Here is a 6,852-nt window from a genome sequence, read left to right on the forward strand (position 1 = left end):
GACGAAATAGGCTCAAAAACACACTCATTGCTCCCTTGAAGGCGGAATTGGATGCGGAAGCTCCTATCTTCAATTTCTAGGGTTTTATCTTTCATTCTTTTTCCATTGTTCATCTAGTTTCACCAAGTCAATGGTGAACTAAACTCTATTTGTTGGTGGGGATGATGTAACCTTTGTAGACTCTCATGTATTGAATTGATTCTTTATTATATATGCTTCTTTCATTAATTGTTAGGGTAATTCTTCTTTATGTAATGCTTGGTTTGTTTAAGTCATTCTTTAGCATGATGTATGATTTGCATTAGTACTAGAAGGTATTTTAAATTCATGATCTGGAGAATTATTCCTAGAAGTAGTATTGCTCAGGAATGGGGAATATGAATTCTGGTTGTCTTAAGCTTCTGTTCTTCAGAATTAATTATTTGGAATACAAGTTAAGGATAGGTTATATTCATCGAGGAATCAGGTTTTAAGTGTTTTAGAGAGTGACATTGACATTAATGAAGAAGTAGAATTCATATATACATGAGAGTAAACTAGGTGAAATCTAACCCCAACAACATAATCATCTTATAATATCAAAATCGTTCATCTTTGCACTTTTGTCCAATTGATCAAATTGCATGCATATTTACTTTTCAATATTTGCATTCTAAACCCAAAAGAGTTTATTTTCAAGTCCTATTTAATCAAGAAATCACATAACTATTTAGGCTGTGAGTCCTTTGGGATACGATACTTGGTCTTACCATTTTATATCACTTGATACGATTCGGTACACTTGTCGGAGTCTTAACACTCCTTCGGTACGATTTAAGATGCTTTAGAATGAATACAAGGAGCTTAGTATTGGGGTTATCCTAACACTCTAATCATCTTTCATTCTCAAATAGAAAGGATTGATACATGTGGTGAGAGTAATAGGAGGTCCTAGTGTAGGCGCTACCCGGAGGCCTATTGCGCGGTAACGGACTAACCTTGTGTGGGTGGTAGGGTGAAACCCATTGGCAATGGCTTTGCACAACAGTAGAGGACACCACAAGTGCAAAATCTACCATAGCTCGGTATTCATTCTAAGTTCGGACGATTAAATTCATTGTAGTGTCATGCATAAAGTGTGTTGTGTTGGTGAATGACTAGGTGTGATTGTATGTAATGTAGTTGATGAATATAATGATTGTTCTTTTATTTAAATTATCTTACCTTGTTGTTTGTGCTCATATTTTGTATGTTTTAGTGTTTTCTTCTTTGCAATGATCATCCTGTGGGTGTGAGTAGAGGGAGATGAGGTTTCCTTGGAGCAGGCATTGGACGGAGGAGATGATGTTGTTTAGTTAGTTTTAGATTAGATTTGTCTATAGTTTTGTTAGCCACTTGTATATAAAGTTTAAAATTTTATGGTTATTTTAGATGACTGTAAGTTTATACTTTATACTTTAGTTTGATAACTATTCTATCATATTATCTGTGATAACTCTTTATATAGTTTTATACTATATTATTGGGATGTTACATTAATGGTATCAGAGCAGTTCTTTCCTTTGGAATCCGGTAGGTTATAAGTGTACTATGTTTGTGCTTGTGTACTCATAGTTAGGTTTGGTTGGTGTCCTTGTTTCTTTGAGTTAGACTGATGGCTTTTCTCTTTGTGTAAGCAGAAGATGGCACCTAGGCCTCCTCCTCCCCCACCCACAAATCCCAACACACCCGAGATGATGAGGATGACAGAGTCTGTGATGAATGCAATGGAGCAACATAATGCAACATTAGTTCAACAAAATATTGTGTCCTTATAGTAGTTGCAAGTTGCTAGGGTGTCAGTTGAGACATCCTAGAGGCAGTATGTGGAGATTTTGAGCAGTGGTAGGGCTGCAGCTGGACCATCATCTTCTACATCAACTCATCCTCAAAAGTGGATTCTTAAGAGCTTTTTGCAACATTATCCAACCAAGTTTAATGGAAGGTGCAGTCTTAATGATGCAGATCAATGGTTCCGTGATATGGAACAAATTTATAATGCCAAGAGGTGCCTAGATGAGAACAGGTTGGCCTTTACCGAGTATTTGTTAACTAGTGAGGCTAGCCATTGGTGGAGTAATATGAGGATGCTTTTGGAAGGGAGTGGTATTCCTATCTCTTGGGATTTGTTCAAGAAGAAATTTTACAATGAGTACTTCCCAGAAAGTGTGAAGTTTGCTAAGGAGATTGAGTTCCTTCAACTGTAGGGTGATATGCCAGTTTTAGAATATGCTGACAAGTTTAAGCATTTAATTCGCTTCCACACATTGACCATGGATGAAGAGTGGCAATGTAGAAAGTTTGAGAACGGGTTGAGAGGTGACATCAAGCTACTGGTAACCGGTTTGTGCATTAAAGAGTTTCCCGCCTTGGTGGAGAGAGGTAGAGTTCTTGAAAAGACTAAGAATGAAGTGGAGGGACAAAAGAGTCAACCGTTGAGGATTGGTGGGCCATCTGGGTGCATTAGTAGTTGCAGTACGGGGAGGACACCATACTCTAGGCCTCCTTTCCACGGGTCTAGTGGTTCTTCCTCCCATTCATTTGTTCAGTCAAGTCAGACTACTTACTTTGGAGTGTGAGATGCTACAATTGTGGAGGTCCAGAGTGTTATCTTTTTGTTCTCACATGGTTGGGTACATAAGATGCAACAGGTGTAGAAGGGAAGGACACTATGAGAGGGATTGCCCTTTGACTAGGAGGGCTGGGTCTCAAGCGTAGCAGTCGGGGTAGTTTCCTCAGAGAGGAGGTGTCAGGCCTCAAGCAGCAGGTCGTGTTTATGCGTTATCAGGAGTTAAGACATCTAGTTCAGTTAACCTCATCATCAGTAGTTGTTTGTTGTTTTATAAACCTTGTTGTGTCTTGTTTGACTCGGGGGCGACATATTCCTTTGTATCTAAGGATTGTGTTGAAAAGTTGAGGATGTCAATAAGAGAATTATAGTTTGATCCGGTGGTGTCTACACCAACTTCTGGTTTGGTCAGGACATCTACGATGTGTGTGATGGACAAATTTATGAACACCAAAATATGATGTCATAAACTTGTTTTTCAATCGGCAAGTGTGACCGAATCGTTCAAGTAATAAACTTGGTAAGACCAAGTATCGTTCTTCCCAAAGGACTCACGGCCTAGTTTAGTTGTGTGGTTTATTGATTAGCTAAGACTTAAAGACGAAATATTTGGATTTTATATGCAAAAGACGAAAATTAAATATGTATGCATGAAGTTTTGATCAATGGCAAAAAGCAAAAGATAAACACTTTCAATGAAATTTATGTATGAATATGTTGTTGGGGGTCAATTTCATCTTATCCACTCTCATATATTTTAGGAATTCAACATTCAAATCATCATTTTTAATGTCACTCTCTAAAGTATCTTTCAAGAAGGCTTCTCCCTAATCACAAGTTCATACAATTCCTAGCATTCCTAATGATCAGTTCATAAGTGCAGGAGCTTAACGACAACCAATATAATATTGGGAGAAATTCCCCGGATCTAGACTTCCCCGTACGCGCCCGTATCGACAAAACCAATAATCATGCATCGAATGAGTTAAACAATGCAAACATTAAACAAAGAGGAAAAACCCTAACTAATGATGAAAGAAAGCATAGATCTTAAATAAAAGATGTAAAAACAAATTCCATATATGAGAGCTTCAAAAGATTACATTGATTCCCCAACAAACATACAGAGTTTAGTTCACCATATTCATGGTGAACCTAGATGAATAACAATGAAAGAATGAAAGATAAAACCCTAAAAAGGTGAAGAGGAAGCCTCAGCATCCAAGATCCTCCTTCAAAGGGGTGGAAGAGAGAGTGTTTGCTTCGTTCCAGCCAGAGATACCTAACCCTAGGAAACCCTAAAGCTTATATATTATTCGTAAATTACAGAAAATTAGGTCCAAGCCCATAAAAGTGCCGCTCAGCGGTAAGTGCGTGTCACGTTTCTTCCCCTCAGCGGCCATTTTGCCCCTCAGCGGTCCTCCCGTGAGCTCCTGAGTGCCGCTCAGCGGTAAACTGCCGCTGAGCGGTGACTTCGGCTTCTCCTTTTGCACTTTTTGATGTCTTTTCTGATTCCATATCTCTCCTTCTTCACTTCTTTCACCAAATTCACCTTAAAACCTGCACAAAAACACTGAAATCAAGCATAAACCTGTCCAACTCTCTTATTTCTAAAAATATGAAGAAAAGCATGATTTGAAGCTAGTTTCTAAGTATAAAGGTTGCTTTTAGTATCAATTTTAAGCATGAAAATAACAGTTTTTCAACTATTATCAGTGTGCTAGATGTCCAGTTGTGGTGGAGAGGCGTTAGTTCAGAGTTAATCTTATTTGCTTACCTCTACAAGGGTTGGAGGTGATTTTAGGGATGGTGGTTATCTACCAATCGCATTCTCATAGATTGTGGTAAGAAAAAGCTGTTATTTCCAAAGGTTGAGGAGTCAGCATTGTTGTCTTCGGCCAAGTGTGGCAAGAGTTAAATGGAGGTTCTTGTTGTTTTCTGGTGTTGACTCACATGGAGGTGGAGCAATGTGGTCAGAATTTGAATCACTTCGTTATGAGTGATTTTCTTAATGTGTTCCCTGAGGAAGTGTTAGGGTTGCCTCCTCAGAAAGAGGGTGAGTTCTCTATTGATCTGGTGTCAGGTGTAGGGCCAGTATCAATAACTCCTTATAGAATGGCTCCAATTGAGTTAGTTGAACTGAAGAAGCAAATTGAAGATTTTCTTGAGACATAGTTTATAAATTCGAGTGTCGCACCATGGTGTGCACCAGTGTTACCGGCAGTTGAACAAGTTAACCATCAAGAATAAGTATCTTCTGCCAAGAATTGATGATATGATGACCAGCTGCATGGAGCTGCTGTGTTCTCCAAGATAGACCTAAGATGAGGTTATCATCAGATTCTGGTCAAGGTAGGTGATGTGCAGAAGACTGTCTTGAGGTCCAGATATGGTCAGTATGAGTATGTAGTTATGCCTTTTGGTGCGACTAATGCTTCTACCATATTCATGGACTACATGAACATAATCTTCAACCCGTTCTTAGACAAGTTTGTTGTTGTCTTCATATACGACATACTTATCTATTCCAAGACTCGTGAGGAGCATGTGGATCATCTTAGGACAATGCTTGGGGTGTTGAAAGAGAAGAACTTCATGCCAAGTTGTTCAAGTGCGAGTTTTGGATGGAGGAAGTTCAATTCTTAGGGCATGTGATGTTAGCTAGTGGTATCTCTGTGGATCCAGCAAAAGTGCAAGTAGTGCTTCAGTGGGAGAGACCTAAGTTTGCCACTGAGATAAGAAGTTTTGTCGGGTTAGCGGGTTACTATCGTAGATTCATTAAGGGATTTTGTAAGATTGTGGCGCCTTTGACACAGTTGACTAGGAAGGATCAACCTTTTGCTTGGACGGACCGGTGTGAGACTAGCTTTTAAGAGCTAAAGCAGAGGTTGACTAATGCTCCTATGTTGGTGATCCCTGACACAGATAAACCTTTTAAGGTTTTCTATGATGTGTCCTATCAGGGACTAGACTGTGTGTTGATGCAGGAGAAGAAGGTAGTTGCATATGCTTTAAGGCAACTCAAGGTTCATGAGAAGAATTATCCCACTCATGACTTGGAATTGGCAGCAGTTGTGTTTGCCTTAAAGATTTAGAGGCATTATCTTTATGGTGCACAGTTCCAAGTGTTTAGTGATCACAAGAGTTTGAAGTATCCCTTTGATAAGAAGGAGCTGAACATGAGGCAGAGGAGGTAGATGGAGTTTTTGAAAGATTACAATTTTGATCTTCCTTACCATCTTGGAAAGGTGAATGTGGTAGCAGATGCATTGAGTAGGAAGATGGTACATGTTTTTTCTTTGATGTTCAGGGAGTTGGAGTTGGTGGAGAGTTTTAGAGATTTAAGGTTGTAGGTAGAGTTGGAGTCAGATTGTATTAGATGCAGCAACCTTGTAGTGTCGAGTGATCTTTTGGGTCGTATCAGAGAGAAGCACTTATCATATGTCAAGCTACAGAGATCAATGAATTTGATTAGTTCAGAGCAGGGTAGAGAGTTTACTTTGGGGGCTGATGGAAAATTGAGATTCAGAGGTAGGGTTTGTGTTCCTGATGATGGTGAGCTGAAGAGATTGATCCATAAGGAAGGTCATCAGAGTATTTTTATCATGCATCCTGGCATGACTAAAATGTATTAAGACCTCAAGAAATCTTTTTGGTGGTCTGGAATGAAGGGAGATGTAGCACGATTTGTTTCATCTTGTTTGATCTATCAAAGAGCCAAGGTGGAGCATTAGAGACCTGGTGGTTTGTTGCAGCAGTTGTCGATTCCTGAGTGGAAATGTGATAGCATAGTTATGGATTTCGTTACCCATTTGCCATGGACAGTTAGAGGTCATGATGCTATCTGGGTTGTGGTGGACATGTTAACCAAGAGTGCTAATTTCTTGGCAGTAAATTTGAGGATGTCGATGGCAAAGCTTGCATGGTTGTACATCAGAGACGTAGTGAGACTGCATGGAGTGCCTTCTAGCATTGTTTCAGACAGAGATCCTCGGTTCACTTTGAGATTTTGGCAGTCGTTATAGAATGAGTTGGGCAGTCGTTTGCAGATGAGTTCAGCTTATCGTCCCCAAATAGTTGGGCAGTCTAAGAGAACGATCCAATCACTTGAGGATTTGTTGAGGATGTATGTATTAGATCACTTGGAAGCTTAGGATGAGGTGTTTTCGTTGGTGAGTTCACCTACAATAATAGTTATGAGACCAACATTGGTATGGCACCGTTTGAAGCACTGTATGGGAGAAGATGTAAGACGCCTCTGTGTT

This window comes from Vigna umbellata, chromosome 5, assembly GCF_029865625.1.
Source record: "Vigna umbellata cultivar VRB3 chromosome 5, Vumbellata_1.0, whole genome shotgun sequence".
Taxonomy (NCBI): domain Eukaryota; kingdom Viridiplantae; phylum Streptophyta; class Magnoliopsida; order Fabales; family Fabaceae; genus Vigna; species Vigna umbellata.